The sequence below is a fragment of the Chlamydotis macqueenii genome, chromosome 2 (genome assembly GCF_036417535.1).
Source record: "Chlamydotis macqueenii isolate bChlMac1 chromosome 2, bChlMac1.mat, whole genome shotgun sequence".
Taxonomy (NCBI): domain Eukaryota; kingdom Metazoa; phylum Chordata; class Aves; order Otidiformes; family Otididae; genus Chlamydotis; species Chlamydotis macqueenii.
The window spans coordinates 92711625-92728041 of NC_141557.1; the positions used below are offsets into that span (position 1 = coordinate 92711625).

The 16417-nt window shown below is 43.1% G+C and overlaps 1 long non-coding RNA gene across 1 annotated transcript in view; it reads left to right on the forward strand.

Annotated features, from left to right (window-relative positions):
* LOC147601725 (uncharacterized) overlaps window positions 1-11150 on the forward strand; it is a 53574-nt gene extending 42424 nt beyond the window's left edge. Inside the window, exon 4 of the long non-coding RNA XR_015257654.1 lies at window positions 11019-11150. This is a non-coding gene — a long non-coding RNA (uncharacterized LOC147601725). The remainder of the gene's footprint in view (window positions 1-11018) is intronic.
* The last annotated feature ends 5267 nt before the right edge of the window (window positions 11151-16417 follow it).

Sequence of the window (16417 nt, forward strand, 5' to 3'; positions counted from 1 at the left end):
AGCGAAACGCCACGCAAGAGGTAATTTGCAGATTTCCCTGGCCCTCCATGCCAAAAGTATTCACCATGACTCAAAGTCTATAGCTATCGAGTGAAAGATGATTGTACTATCAGACTAGGGAAACGAATCCTGAGGAATGAGCAGGTTTCCCATTTATCCATAAATCGACTTACCCCTGTTGTTAGTATAAAGCAGGTAAAAGGATGCGTTGTATAGAGCAGGTCGCAGTGCTAATACATCCTGCTTTCTATTTAAGATGTCTCATGGAGCAGACAATGGGATTGTTCCAGAGAGGCTTGTGAACTCAGAGTAACTTCTCTTGGAAATGCTTTCAGTGAACAAAAATGAGGAGACACAAAAGAAGGGAATAGAGACTAATTAAGCAGAATCTTCTCTAACCCAAATTATTTTCATACTTTTTCCACAGGGCATCAGGAAATCTTTAAGGATGCAATTTCAGCTCTAACCTTGAATTTCCTTGCTGTAATGGGGATGGAGTGAATCTTTTAGCTTTATCAGAACATAATTTTTCTGTAAAAAGTAGATTAATTCTAGGTCCCAAGTTTCTAGTACTCTATGTTTTGATTTCCTTTTAGTGCCTATATAGGCACAGTTTAGGGAATTGGTAAGACAGATGGAGCTTGGCATGTTTTTTTTTTTCACGCTGAATGTAAAAATGGTCGGAATTTTTTTTTTACTATGCAGCTGAGATAAGAAAGGCAGCTGGCTGGAAACAACTAATTTCTAGACAAACTATATCATTCATTGCAAAAATCTCAGAATAGATACACAAAAATATTTGAGGGTTCTTCAAGTTGCAGACTAATGGCTAAAAATGGTTGTTGCACTCGTCCTTAGACAACCTTAAGAGCCATGTTATTGTCAAAAATTCCATTTGATGTGCTCATATGGAAAGATCTTTTAATTCATAGCTTTGTCCTTTGCCTAATCTGAGCTATGGCTGGTTGAACTGTACTTTATTCAATGCGAGATAAGTCTGGAAATGAACAAAGCTGATAGCTGTGCATTTTATTTGAAGTAGATAGGAAAATTTAAAAAAAAATTAAAAATCTTTTGAACAGCAGTTCGACATTTTAGAGCAAACAGCTTATGTAATTTACTAAATTCTATTAATGTGAGTACTTATCATCAGAGTGCCTGAACAGGCATTCAGTGGGTCACCTTCATAAAAACAGCAGCTAAGTACACTGCATTTCCTCTCCCCCTTCCTCGAGTTTGTTTGGAGAAGCAAAAGTACCGAACGAACTAGCGACAGCATAAAAGTGATATGTAGAGTCAGGGACAAAAAAGCAATAAATCTGCCAAAGATATTTTGAACAGAGATAGCAATAATCTTGTCTTGTATATCTGGCTCCAAGTTGCTGATCTTGATTGTAATGCACAGCAATGTACTGTACTGGATTGACATTTATATAAAAAAAAAGAATCTTTTTAAGGTCTGTCTCTCAAAGCATTTCAGTTGGGAATGAATTGTAAGTCCACAAGGAAAAGAGCACATACAAGTAAATACTGTGCTCCTAAGAGATTCAACAACAGCTCTGAATATTTTCGTTAGCATTAATTTATGACTTGAGTTGTGCAAGCAGTAAAAAAACCATGCTGTCCTGTGAATATCCACTTGGATTCACAAGTGAATTTCAATTTAACTCTTTGAACCATTTCTAGGGGTTCTTTTCCATGGATATTTGGCATAGAGCTTTATTAGCAGAAACTATTCTCACAGCGCCCATTTTAAATTCAAAAGTTTGAATGCTTACCAAAACTGATATTTTGAGCTGCGTATCCACAGTGTGAGTTAGTTAATTAGACAACTAACCGCATCAGGAATGAGTTTTACGTGGCTTATATAATTAGGAAATGCAGTATGATTTGCAAATGTTCACAACTCGTTACGAGTTATCTGTAGACCTGGAATTATTAATTATGAAGGCATTCATAAATAATTCTGCATAACAAATTTGGAAATGTTGTGATCCATGTAAGGGCAATTTGCAAACAAGAAACAAAAGGCAGAATTTGTTTATACATGATTAGTTGCTAATTATTTGCTTAGCTTTATCTGCCATTGAAAGAATACATGCTGGCAAATGCCAAAGAAATGCTTTCAGTCTTCAGGTTCTGGAGATCACGCTAGAAAGACAGCAGGGCTACGTCAGGCTTCTGGGAGCTGACGTGTCTTTGCTGAGGTCAACCGAATGGCAGCTTTTAACTCCAGGTCTGAACTTGACCTCTTCTGCCCCAAGTTGGCAGCTACTTGGGTCAGTTTTCCATTTGCAATGTTGACAGTAGCAACAGCACACAGTGTTATCTGTGTGCTGTCCACAAGCACCTGATTTCCATTCTTCTCCGCTTCTCTTTCGCAGATTGACCCATAGGTTGAATTCAAAAGTGCAGGAAAAGAGCTCTGCCTGTGAAAGGAGCCTGCACGCCAGAAGGTTTGCTCTAAACTATTGTGAGACCTCCGGCTACAACACAGGACATGGGAGCTTTTCTGAACCCTCGTGTCTTGTGTTGCAGCCAGAGGGGCACATCTTTTCAACCGAGTCTGAGAAAAGTAGAAGAAACCAACATGAAAGAGGTGTAAGGAGAGAGTGAGAGACGGGTACAGGCGTGGGACTTCACGGAACATCTGAGAGAAGCAGAATCAGGATTGTGATCCTTGGCATTAGCCTTTGAAGCTTGCTCCTAGATCCAGAGGAGATGTCAGATTTCTGCCTGTTCTTGAATGCAGATTGAAAGATCTGAATCAGGTAGTAAAAGTTGCTGTGTTTACAGTGCCACTGGCATTGGTCTTGTTGTTTCTTTCTGCAAATTTGACTACAATCACTTGAATTAAACACTAAATGGTTTGCAAGTATCTCATGATTTGCCCTTTTGAAACTCAGCAGTTTTGTTTCTGTACTTCAGCAGTTGTAGGTATGAGCTTTCAGTAGAAATAGAATTCAGTAGCCTCACATGTTTTAAGCAGAGAAAATGCCTATGATTAGCATTGAATTTTTTTATTTCTCACTGGGACAACATTTTCACTTCTCGAGCAGCTGACTTCAGGGTGCGCCTCAGCTTGAGCAGGGGCTGCAACACGATTTCTTTGTTTTGGCTTAACTTTGCCACTTGCTTAAAACATTGCATGCCAGTATGTCACATATAATACATTATTAAAGTATACTCAACTGAAACCTTCCTTTTAATATATATCCTTAGACTGGATATACTGGGATATAATGTTTTAAATATCTGCATTTTTAAAAAAAAATGTATGCCACTGAAACACCCAGAAAAGGACTCTTGGATTTGTATTTTGAGTCGTTAAAATAACATGGGTGATTAAAAATGCTCTCATTCCGATCCTTCCATTTTGAGATCTTTTAGGAAGCTACAAAAACGTCTCCTCATGTGGCAATAAAAACAGCTAAATTTTAGGGTAAGATCTGAATTATTTAGAGTATGTTTCCAGACTATATATGATCATTCAGACTTTGCCCAATTCTGTATTCATGGATTTCAGTGGCAATACACACAAAATAAAGCTTTGCTCAAGGGATTAAGAATAGCAGGAGCCAGTCCTTGGATCATCACAAGGCAGATTTTTTTTTAAGATTCCTTTACCTGATAAATATTGTGGCTTTGTAGTCAGTTTTAGATTGCTATTTCCCATGGGAAAAATAAAAAGGCAGTTATAAGAAAGGTAAATAAATAGTCTCACCTTCACTTCTCTGATCAGGCTCAGTGTTTCTTGCACAGTTTGTGTAGCTATCATTTAAATGAGAGAGTGCTTTCATTCAGAAAGTGTCCTTCTGGGTCAGTACTGCTTGCTTAGTTTTCAGTGCCATTTATAGTATTCAGTTTGTCCTCCTGATCTTTGGTACAAGTCAGCAGAAAAAATAAGCAAAGTAACCCATGGGACACAGATGCTCCAGTGCTATCCATTGCCTTGTTAATTCCCATTGGGTTGAAAAGCCCAGTTGTTGCATCTCTGCATGCGCGTGTCTCCGCCTCCAGCATCTCGTTAAGTCCCAGGAGCATAAAACCTGATAATTTGAAAATTCTTGCTACAGAAGCTCCATCTTTCAGTATTCTCAAATACAAGTCATGTTCAGACATTTTCTGAGGAAAAAGGGAGTGAGAAAAACTTTCCAGTCCCAGTAGAAGACCTTGGAGGAGGCAACAGTTCAGGAGAAAACAGGGACATGTGCACTTGGATAGAAGAGCGGAGGTCTGGGTATAAATATCTGCAGTTGCACCAGTTTACTCCAGCCTGAGCATTTTACCTAGTGATTTTCCCCTCTCTAAAGCATCCCATAGGGACTAGCAAAAATTCCAAGAGCTTTCTAAAATACTCAAAGTGAAGGATGTACTCTGGGGGGTTTTTTTGTGATCTTTATTGAAATTCTTTGCTTTCTGTTGCATACATTCAATTTTGCACTAGAAATACAAAGCAAATGGTTCAACAGAAAAATATATCTATACTGCAGGAGAGGAGTATTTTTTTTGCTCTGGAATCTACCAGCTAGGCTGTACCAGTTGAGAAGATTTTTGCAAGTAGTTATCCATAAGATTGTAGCCAAACCCTTAGTTTAAAGGAAAAAAAAAGCTGCAGTTAAGTATAGTTTAATTTTTTTTTCCAGGAAGCATTGTTGTTATAAGCTATAATTAGTGGTTTTAACTCGGCAATATTTCCTTTCTCTTAAAGGAGAAAAAGCTTCCTAGCTGAGCATCTTTGTTAGAGCTGTCAGTGTCTGCATTCATAAAAGGAAAAGAGCTGTGATCAAAAACGGGTGATTTCTTGGCAGTTTAGATGCACACCCAGCCAATCAAGAAAGCCAAAGCCTCCTAATGATATTAAAATAACAGAAATGGAATTTTGTCAAACATTCAGGTGTTTTTCAGAGAACCTATTTGCTCAAGTGAGAAGTTTATTTGCTGGCGATAGCTGAATACTTAATTACAGTAGCTGTGCTAAATATCACTGCTGGCGCTTGAGATATATTTAGATTCAGCTCCCTCTGTCTCAGAAAACACAGCAATTAAAATGCAGCACTGTAACATAACGTAACTGATAATAGGTATAGGGTTGAGGAAGGTTTGAGATGTTGCCAAATCTGCTATGGAAACCATAGCTGAAGCATAAAAATGGTGGGAGCTTTTTCTTCCTGTACTAGTCAAAGCCCTTACTCCGCACCGTCAGTGCAACACACAGCGATACGGGGATTTTCAAGGGAATCTGAAGGAGTTAGGTGCCTTTGACAGTAATAATCATTACAGCATTAGTCTTACTGTTTCACACAGTGTGCTTCAAATAATGAACCAAAGCTTAGCCCTGAACAGACCTGAAGTACTCCTTTAAAAGGCTCTTTTCTCCCTCAACTTTTACATGAGGCATACATATCCTTTGCATCCTGGATCGAAGCGTGTGATTCCCACCTGGTCTGGCTCTTAGCACAGCTCAGCACAAGTTGACACGCTCATCCCAGCTCTCCCATTTCATCTTGTGTTCCCACATGGTGACAAAGAAGGAGACTGAGTGTGGGACACAAAATGGAAAAGTTCATCCCAGGTGTGCCCGAACCTTTTGGGATTTAATCTGTTCTCTGCTTCCCTGTTCTCCTTCTCCCCCTCCTCTGAGCACCCTCACCTCCCTCTGATTTGACGAACGCTCAGGTTGTTCAGCCCTGTTAAGGCTCAGACCCTCAGACGGTTGCAACAGAGAAAATGCAAGCTCTAATACATGGTTCTGGACTGTAGTTTTAACACTGTCATGCCATGTGCAGGAAATCAGGCATGGTACATCTTGAAGGACAAAGCAGAAGGCATTGTCTGCTTGGCACGTACTGTTTGACTTTGCTGGACGAAACCTGCTTCACAACGTGTATGGAAAAAGCCTGCACTCTCACGGGCTCTGAACATAGCAGGACTTGCATTAACTGTGAAAAAGAGATGTAATAATGAAGTGTCCTTGTCCTCACTTAAGCTCTATTTATGCTTTGAAAGTCCCACGCAGTTCACTGAAAGAGTTTCTCCATCCCTCTTCAAAACATGAACTTACAGGTTGTTAGCGCTCCATATTGACAGGATGAGGAACTGACTTAGCCTGTTTATCCATAGAACAGTGGCACTATCTAAACTGCTTTAGCCAGCAAGTTGCAAGGAAAGCAAAGGGGCTGTTCGTATTTGCAGGCTGATTCAGTCTGTGATCACTATGTAAAGCATGGGAACAAAAGTGGCAATTCACTCAAGCCACAAAAAAAATTTCTTATCTGTCATTTACAGTGCCATTCTTTAAAGCTCCTTTCTTTCAGTGTGGTTTTTTTTAAATTGAATTATTATATGTATGGTGTACATGTCTTTGTTTCACTGAAAATTTAATTGACAAAAACCTCATTTTCAACTGAAAAAGACAGCTTTGCTGGAAGCATAATAATCCATGCACCATTAGCCTTGGTTATAGTCAAAAAAGAACAGTAAAAATGTCACCTTCTAGCTCAGGTCAGCTTCCTGAGTGGATCACAGGTGATGTTTGTTCACTTTACTGACTAAAATAAATCTTATTTCTCTCAGCTGTGAGAACAATGCAGTTAATGGAGACTGAGGTGGACTTCAGGCTGCGTCGCATATATTCAGCAGAGATTAATTTAGTACTTTAATGAAGAATGTTTATCAGTAGTCATGATGCAGGGAAAGCATCCATTAAGAGCCTTGGGTGAACTTCCAGTAGTCAGGAAAGAGAGTGTCCCTGTAAAGCGAGCCGAGCCGAAGAGGCAGGGCGAGCATGGGTCCTCCTAGCGCTCCTTGACTGGGGCCAGGCTGGGCAAGGCAAGCCAGATGGGGAACATCCTTCTTGCGGGCAAAGGAAGGGAGCGAGGCAAGATCTGGCAGAGCAATCCTGTAACGGACACAGGGTTGACTCAAAATCCCAGTGGGAGTGATGGGGTGAGTCAGAGCAGTATCTGCGGCAGCAGGAAAGGCAGGGAGGAGATTTCTTCCCTCTTCACACTGGCCCACAAAGCTAGCTAGCTGTGGGAGGACATTTTTCAAAGACATCTACCTTTTTTAAAAGAAGAGTGGCTACTGTGGCAGTACGAGTCCTCTCCTGAACACTCCTGCATCCTGCTGCTGGCTGACTCTCTGACACGGCGGCTGCATTGCTGGTCTTCATGCACGTGGTACCCAATTGTACTGGAGTTGCTGGGTGCCCCCACCTCAGTGGCAGGCTCCTGTCTGGCCCCACTGCACTTCTGATGCTTTTCTCCTCTGCTTCTGCTTTCCAAAGATGAGGTGGAGCCAGCAGCAGCAGGGAGATTGGTGGGATTTCCTACCTGATACCCATCTTTGCCTCACCATCACCGTGCCAGTGAAGAGCTCCAAGACACAGGGGGCCAGAGGGGGGTCCGTAGGTCATGCAGTGAAGCTGGAGCAGGAGGGTGGCATGCTGAAATCAGGGCATCCACAGCATGCGAGTGGGCAAAAGCCCTCAGCACAGCCCACAGCACAGCCCTCAGACAGGCTGTGAGGGAGGGAGAAAGAGTCCCACTTCTGTGGGGGAGGAGAGAGGAAGAGAAGGGAACCCAGACCCACAGCCTTCAGGACTGCACTACCTCCTCTTCCAAGAGGTTTTGCAGTTTGTACTTGTACCAAGCTGCTATTTCAGTATCAACTTTATCGTTGTTTGGAATGCTATTGGCCTCTTAATATTTGACAAAGAAATGCAAACCCATGTTCTCTGCTTTAATTAGAGAAGGAGACTGCGACTGTTTTGAATTCTGAAGCCATAACAATCCAAAAAGGTTCACAGAAAAGCAGAGAAAAACAGTACATGTGTGGGTGTGTGCAGGTGTACTCTCCAGATCACGGACTGAGGAGAGAAGAGGTGCAAACATTTGGGAGCTGATGCTGTAGATGCCTGTTACCTTCATGTTCATCTAGAGCAACTCCATCAACTTCTGCTGAGCCACCTGGCTTCCTGTTAGAGTAATGGGTCATCAAACTTCATTCTCAGTCTTTGCTGCATGAGCCATTTTGATTTTTCAAAAGAGTTGCAAACCTGCAAGCTGAACTTGAATGTCATGCACAAAACCTGTCCCCTTTACCTCTTCCTCCTACGTGGGAGCACCAGGGTACTCAGGCAGTGCTACAGTTCAACGTTCTCCATTTGAGCTTTATTATAAACACTGCAAAAGGCAAACACGTTTCCTTCCACTCTGCTAGCAGGGAAAAAGCAAGGAGTAGAAAAGGCGCTGATATGAAAGACATAACTGTAGGTGGAATGCGTCCACCAGGTGAAGAACAAACAACACCTGGAATAGATGGAGAATACTTTCCACACTGTGGCAGGGCAGGGCAGGCTACCCTGTTCCCACACGTGGCATGCAGTTACAACTATGGCTGTCACGGGCATCCTGAAGAAACATCAAATCCAGCTGGCAGAAAGTTCCACATTTTCCATGGCATCAGCCTCCCCAGAATGACTCCGTGTACATACTGGGGCGGCTCCAGGCAAGGAGCCACAGGGCTCCTGTGCCAGCCCTCCAGCTGCACACCTGCCAGAACTAAGCCGAGTACCCACTGGGCACTGGCTCACTGCAGCCTGCCCCACTGCAGGGTAGCAGATTTCAAGGCCCAGTCGGTGGCATCAATGTCCTCCCTACTCGCTGTCCACCGGAAGAAGCCCCTGCGTGGCAGGGACCGCAGCTTTGTCACTCTGCAGCCTGCATCCCTCTTCTTCTGCTGGAGGGAGGTAAGAGGTGGGGGGGAAAGGAGGAGAAATTGGTTATTGCCACCAGCAGGCCTTCACCACTCAAAATGCTGCTCCTCAAAGGGGTGCCCTTCTGTGTGGGTACCTCTTCCCTCCATGAGGGGTGGGAATCACAGAAATGCTGGGGAAACTGGGTTGAGTGGAAGCAGCTACCTTTGAAGCATTCAAGGGAAATGTAAACGCTGGGCATCTCCGCGAGGCTGTCTCCAGCCCTCTCCAGGCTTTTTAACTTGTGGGTTATCCCCGCCCGCCAAAAGTGTATGGGTTCATACGAGAGAAATTAACATTAATGTGACCATTGTTAATGTAATCTCTCCCTTTTGCTTAATTTCGTCAATGTTGTAAAAAGAAAAACAAAATTCTCTTTCTTCCTGGGCCTTGTATGGGCTCTGTCTGTAGCAGGAGGCCAGTGCTGAGGAGGTGCCTGGAGCACACCAGGTCTTTTGCTGTTTATTCCGCGGTGGACTCCACTATAACCAAGTTAATGGGCCAAAACATTTTAACAGCAGCGTACACTGCTGCACAGGCTAGGTAATATAGTAAGGGCTGAATATAGTAAGGGCTGAGAAAGGACTTGCAAACCATTTAAAGAGAGAGTTGATAATTCTTGCTATGTGCCACCTTCTTCTCTGCAACAGAGCCATCCACACACATTACAAGAAGAGCTGAATCACTGCATTATAAATAGACTCACTACGTATTTTTTCTCCCTGAAAATAATTTCAAACTGAACATGCCTACTCTATTCACTTTGAATTACTTCTCCTAAGAAAAGAGAAGACCACGACATTTTCTAACTCTTTCTACTTTCCCTATTAATAGTCTGACTGTTAAAAGCCTTGACTGTTAGCCTTTGGGATGCAAACGTGCTCCCATTTAAGTCAATGTGAGTTTTATCATTGACTTAATTGGAAGTGAGATTGAGCCATTGGGCATGTAAGTGCCTTTGTGTAGAGCTTGACAAAAAAAATAATAAAGGAGACTGAGGCAAAATGTAGTGCCAGTTTTTTCATCACAGCAATAACCCAGCTTTGCCCAGCCTGCCCATAGCCATGCTACAAGGAAAGCCTAGCCTGAAAGGAAGCGCTCATAATATTATAGCTTAATTAGTTTATGGGAGAAAAATGCTGAAGGGGAGAGGAGCTCCCGTTGTTAAATATTTTACCATTGCGACACTGACTAATGTTGTCTGCTCAACGCTAAGTTAGCCGGAGTCATTTCTCTCTTTGGCTGCAGCCTGCCCAGGTTTCTGTGCTCCCTCCTCAAGCCTTGACTTTGGTTTAATGACAGTCATGCTGGATACCTCTGAAAGCACAGAAAACATTTCTTTTCTGTGTATCTAATTTGCCCATTATTAACATTATCCCCAATCTTTTAAGTAGCTGATTATTAACCAAAGAAATAGCAATGATGCAAGGAAAAAAATGTGATAGGGAGATTAACTGTGTGGGAGGCAGAGATAAAATTAGATTTCTTTAAGCTATGTAGTACAGTTATTAGGAAGTTAGGCTAATTTTTTCAAGGAGCTGTCACTTAAATAACCTCATCTTATTATTCATGCTGAGGTATTTACTACAGAAATTCTTTCCCCCAGGTCATCATTTTTTTCCAGCAGCAGAAGTTGGGAACTCAGCAATTGTTTGCATGCGCGAATAACGCAATGGCATGTTATGGTAATGCAAATTGTAGATTATTAAAGGACAGGATTTAAAAACACTCTGCTGGTTCTGGTGGAATTTGTTTGTTTGGCTTCTTTCAGTATTTTCACCATCTCTCTCCAAGTTTTACATCTACAGGCACTCAGTAGAGACAGCAGTAAAATTTTCCCACCTTGATTTGTTCTTAGTGCTGTTTCTCATTATCTGCTGCCTTTTCTAAAGGTGCCCCAACATCAATCCCACTGACTGCTAATAACACCCCATATGTCCACCACCACAGAGCTCCGAAGTGTATTCTCTCTTCATTGCTTTCTTTTTTTTCCCCAGCAATATTCTGCTGCTCCCATCTCCATCTTGCTCCAGTTCTGGCCTGTGTATGAATTAATCAGACTGACTTTTAGGCTAAACTATGGGCTTATAGGAGCATGTGTAGCTCTTAGCCTGAAATACATTTTCCAAGCCATGAACTGGGAGGTAGTCTCAAACAGTTTGTGGGTTTGGCAGTCCCACACTGCGCGGCAAAAATTTCCACTTATGCTCCTTTCAACAATGTGTCTCCCAGCTCTACTCTGTTTTGTTTTGCTCTACAGGACAACCTCAGCTCCAGTTTCCTGGCACACCATCCGGAGCCTGGCCTTCCCTGTGAGCCAGGAGCGCTCCATGTAAACCCGCGTGGCTCTTCACTGCAGAGTCAACCTCTCAAACTTCACGGGAACTCCGAGTCTTCTATAAAAGAGGAAAATGCTAGACAACAGCAGGTTATTGTTTTTATACCAGAAAACATAGTAAAGGGATCTAGGAGGGGGAAGAAGCATATACTTTTATCATGCTTTCATTATTTACAGTCTTAGCATAAGTTCTTGCTGCTGGTGGTTTGCCAATAAAGTGGGTCCTTCCTTTTTTAGAGAGGACAGTTTTTAATGATTGCCCTCTGCTATGCAGTTGGCTGAGTATGACCTCACATGCCAAATGTGCAAGGTTTGGAAAAATATGCAGCACACCATACAGAGCCGTGCTGGCTGTGTTGGGCTGCTCACAGCACGCGTGATTTAATTTGGGCACAGGAAAGCAAGAGATATGGAAATGAAGATCATCTAAAGTCCATCAAAAATGGCTAAGATCTGGGAGCCTTCTTAAAGTTGCAGATCCATGTGTGCCCAAGATCTCTTGAGGTTAGGCAGTGAAGAGACCATCTCGCTTACACGGGGTCTTGGCTGCTGATCTTCTGCGTCAAAGGGCATGTAGCTGTTCCTAGGAGGAGTTTTAGGAGGTTGGGGCTACCACAGATTTCATTTTTTTCCAGAGAAATGTTTTCTTGTTTAAAATGAGGCGTATGTGAACATGAAGGTGAGCAACACATGTCCTTAGAGCATGGACTCTGTTCTAGTAGGGGAAAGGGAAGAGCTTAATCAGTTACTGAGGCTGTTACCTCCAAACCAGCAGCATATGGCAAAAATCAGCATTTAAAGCAGCCTCTTTGATTAATGAAAATAGGTATTTAAAATGCTGAGGAAGCTTGAGGTAAGATGGGAAAAGGTGATTATGACTGGTTGAGGCTAGGATGGGAGGTGGTGCACTTTTGAAAATGCAAAGAATAGAACAGGATGAAAATAGGATGGCTGGGAGATGTATTTGTCTCTGAAAATTTAGAGACTGTGGAGCAAGTAAGTAGCACCAAGGAACTTATTTTCAGGGCAGGTACAGAACTGGTGGAGCGCTAACAGAGACAGGACAATGTGCTAGTGATGTACATACAGCTCTTCTCATCACTGCTGCTAACCCATCACAGCCACTCTAAATCCGCATGCTTCCTCCCTTCCTCCTTCCTCTTTTCATGTTGGTCTCTCCTTTCTCCTTTTCTTCAAATGAGGCAAATACATGTGCTTTTGATAGGTGAAGAAACAAGGTTGAACCTGCCTGGTGAATTTGCATGCCAAATTCACAAGGCCATCAGGCTCTTCTCATTCTTAGAAGCATCTGTCCTTAAAAACACTTGTAACAGGAGTGACATTGTAAACAAGACAAGCGTCCCCAGTGAGAGAATGAAGCTTTTCAAAATTAGGTTTCATTCAGTAATATATTTCAGCATCCATTCAATTGTTTTCTTAACCTGATTATGGCATCGCACTTCTTGTAACAGTAAACATTACATTCATTTTGTTCTTTTATAGGAAAAGAAAAGTGAGGTTATGGAATTAAAACTTGAGAGGATGAGGGTGAGGACAGGTGGGAAGAGCTTAGCTGGGACACAGATTCAAGGCAGGATGTCTTGAAAAACCTTTCAGATTTGGTTTTGTCTCTCTTGGTGACCTTGTCTGGTTCCTTTAGATTTCTTTAGCCGCAGTACCTGTGACTGCAGGACAGCAGGACAAACCCCCTTCTCCATTGTGTAAGAGCAGGGGAGAGGTCCCCCCAGTCTCCAGCACTCACACACGTGCACCCCTGCACCAGACTCCCGTTTTGCTGTCACCAAGGTCTTGGCACGCAGCAGTGGAGGACAGGCCCACTGCGACTCCATTTGCTCTCTGCTCCCTGCGCGCAGGTGACGCGAGCGCTGTCTGCATGTAGGGTTTCCAGAGGTTTCCTGATGGGGCTGACACCCACTGATGCATGTCAGCTCCCTTTTTTCCTAAGGGGAAAGCGAGACCCTAAAATGGATCAGAAACGACCCTTGTTTTCACACTGTCCCAGTGCCCTTGTGCTCCTCGGGGCCTCCCAGCTGCAGGGACTGGGGTGGCTGTGGTTTTTCTCCAGTCAACCCCAGCCCTGAGAGCCTTGGCAGCCCACCCTGAACATGCAATGCACAGTTTGGGGCTTAGCAAACACCCGCTGGTGTTTCAGGCAACTGTTCATTTCCAGTCTCCTTCTCCTCCTTCATCAGGCTTCCGTGGTCTCCCGGGTGCTGTGGGATTCCTTCCTCTGCCTCAGATTTTCCTTTGTGTCCCTACAAAATTCCCAAAGGCCAGATGTTCAAAATGTTCAAAAAAGTGCTCAAAGATGTTCAAAACTTTGGGCTTAGCTGTTCTGCCTTTGTCCAAACCCTCTGTGAAATACAATTAGCACATATTTATCTAGCTGAGAGGCACATTGTGAGGCCTAATGAATGGCTCCACAGTACCTGGTATGATGTGAAAGCCTAAAAGAGTCTGATAAGGAGGTGAGCTTTACTTAATTAAGTTAACCTTCAGATTAATTGAGCTGCTTTCTAAAAAAAAAAAAGTGATGTGAGAGCATGCAGTTCCTGTAGGGCTCCAGCCTCCTTTCTGGGGCTGCGCTCATTAGATGCAGCCAAACGCAGTATCTGTTGGAGGGTATGTACATTGCTAGGGGAGCAAGCTGATCCTCCCTGCTTATTTATGCTTTACAAAGTGTAAATTTTAGAAATAAATAGTTGGTCTACTCTGCATGCAGCAAAACTTTGCCCAAGGCTGGGCTGGTGATTTTTTTTTTTTTCTGTGTGTCTGCTTGCTCCTTTGGATCGTGCCCACATGCCGCTATTTCAGTTCCCAGGCTCGTAATTACCCAGCTACATGTATGTGCAGCAAGCGTGCCGAACACGGCTGCCTCCCTGGTGAGTTCAAGGAAACTCAGGTGTCTCTTTCCCTCCTTTTATTGAATTGACCCTTTACACATTCTCCTGTAATTCCTTCTCTTTGGGATTGAACTGTAGCAATTTATAGCTATAAAGGTACATCCTTTTAAACCCCTCTTTCTTCTCTCGACAGATTGCAATTCTTTTTTTTTTTTTTTATATGACTAATTAGCCAGGGGCTTTTTGGATAAGCTGTTGGCTTTAGTGCCTCACTGCAGGGCCCCTTCCTGTTCAAGTGTAAAAGACAGAGAGGTAGCAATAGCAGTGCTCAGCATAAATCCCCCCTCCCACTGGAAATCTGTCACCCACTTCTTTAGCTCTTGACATGAAAAAAGGAAGGAAAGAAGCAACATGTGGGAGAATCTCTGTGGTATGTTGTCTGGCAGTCTGATGTGCTAGTGTTTCTTTCGCGGGGAAACAGCTGAAAGGAGAAAGGACTTGTGGACACACTTCTCTTGTCATCCATGGTCAAGCAGAAGGAGCCTCAAAGCAAGAAACTAGAGCTGGCACAGCCAGGAATCCAAGACAGGCAGAAGCAGTGATAAATCCCCCATCAATGTACAGATGAAACTCAGTCAGCAGAAAGTTCTCAGAAGATGCTGGGTACCAGCCTGAGCTGAAGAAGACGGAGTACAAGCAGTGTCACCTGGTGGAGATGAGGTAGAGGGGAAGGGAGCCCTCTGCGATGTGGGGTGCGGTGCAGGGCCCCCAAAGAGCCTCAGCACAAGCCCAAGAGTGCTCCTGAACAGAGGATTGCAACAAAAAGGGCTCCCATGGAGTGTCTGTTAACTGTGTCTGATGAGAAATTGTTCAATATTGCACAGAAGTGTCTCTTGGGGGTGTTATTTTGTCTTCCTCACCAAAAAAGATGAACAGAGCCAGCACAATTCTAGACAGTGGTACCTGGTGCTGTGAGGATCTGCCTCACACCTAGTAGGGTTTTAACTGTTCAAACCTCTTGATTAACCAATAGTTTAAACAATCACTTGAACATAGTTAACAACAACTACTGTTTTGTTTCCAAGGAATAATGAGAGTCGATTTGAGGTTTGTAATGCTATCTGTGGCTTTGGGTGATCTATTGAATCTCAGGAAACGTAACAGTCTTTTAAAAAGCAGCTGTAAAATGGAAAAGTAAGTGCTTTACCTTTAAAGGAAAGCCCTGTAGTCTAATCTAGCATACAACTATTTTTTTTGTATGCATATCTTCATTAATTTCTTCCAGTTCACATTCATTGTGCTTGTAAGATATATTTCAGGGGAAAGAAGACATGTAAGCAAGGAAATAAACTTCAGCCATTTCTTATTGGTTGCTTTGGATCACTTCAGCTAGGAGGAAGAGTCCTTTAGAAAGAAGTCTTTTTCTCTTGCTGTCTGTGGCAGAGACTACCAGAAACATTGACAGTGACATGGATGACACTACACACCCTGGGGTTTGGCTCAGGCAAGTCAGATATCCAGACAAATCACTTTTTCTACCGGAGAAGGAAAAAATACATTAAAAATTGTCATTTTATGCATTCCATAGTGGTAGAAAGGTATTTTTTTGTATAGGGGACAGCTAATATATTTCCTTACAGGCAATGTACATCACTGTAAGCCACTCTGCCTGTTTTATTCTGTGTATCTGTATACAGCCACTTCCTATTCTAATTTAATTTCAAGAAGCTGAACTTCCATAGAGCGAGTTCCTGTGGGTGTGATGATTTCAGACCTTAAAAGGGAGCCACAGATGATTTTAAAGGATGAGATAAACTTACAAATACATCAAATGTCTCATTGGATGAAATATTTAGACGAGCTTGATTTTATCCGGATTTTGTGCAAATGCCCAAATTAGCTTCCACACTGCATGAGGGGATGTGGAGGCCTGGGGTTTGATTTGTGAATCTGGAGGCTGGAGCTGGCTGTCACTTGGTGTCTGAATGGGAAACTGGATTTTTTTAGCTTTGGATACAGCCCGAATTTCTCTAGAAATATGTTCTTCTTCCATCCGCAAATTTTGTCCAGATGCAGTTTGGAGACTTTGGCCATTTCTCAGGAGTTTCTGAGCGCTGAACAACGCTTGCCAGGGGGGCAACACTGTGCCTTACGGTGCTTCACAGCTGGGGTGTGGGTCTGTGGCTTGACTTTTTGCTGCACGGGTGCCTCTCTGCTCAGAAACTGTCTCTTGGAGCCACCCTAGGTGGGACTGGACCCTGTTTCCCACTGCCTCTTCGAATGTATGGATGGCTGCAAATGCCTGCACAGGAAATATCCGTGCTCCCTGCACAAAGAGAAACTGTCTGTTCCCATCTCTAATTCACAAGATTAAGTGACAGCGTCACGCGCAACTACAAAAAGAAAGTATCCAGGAGGGAGTATGTGGTCTGTCACTTCCATCTCAGTTTTCTACTG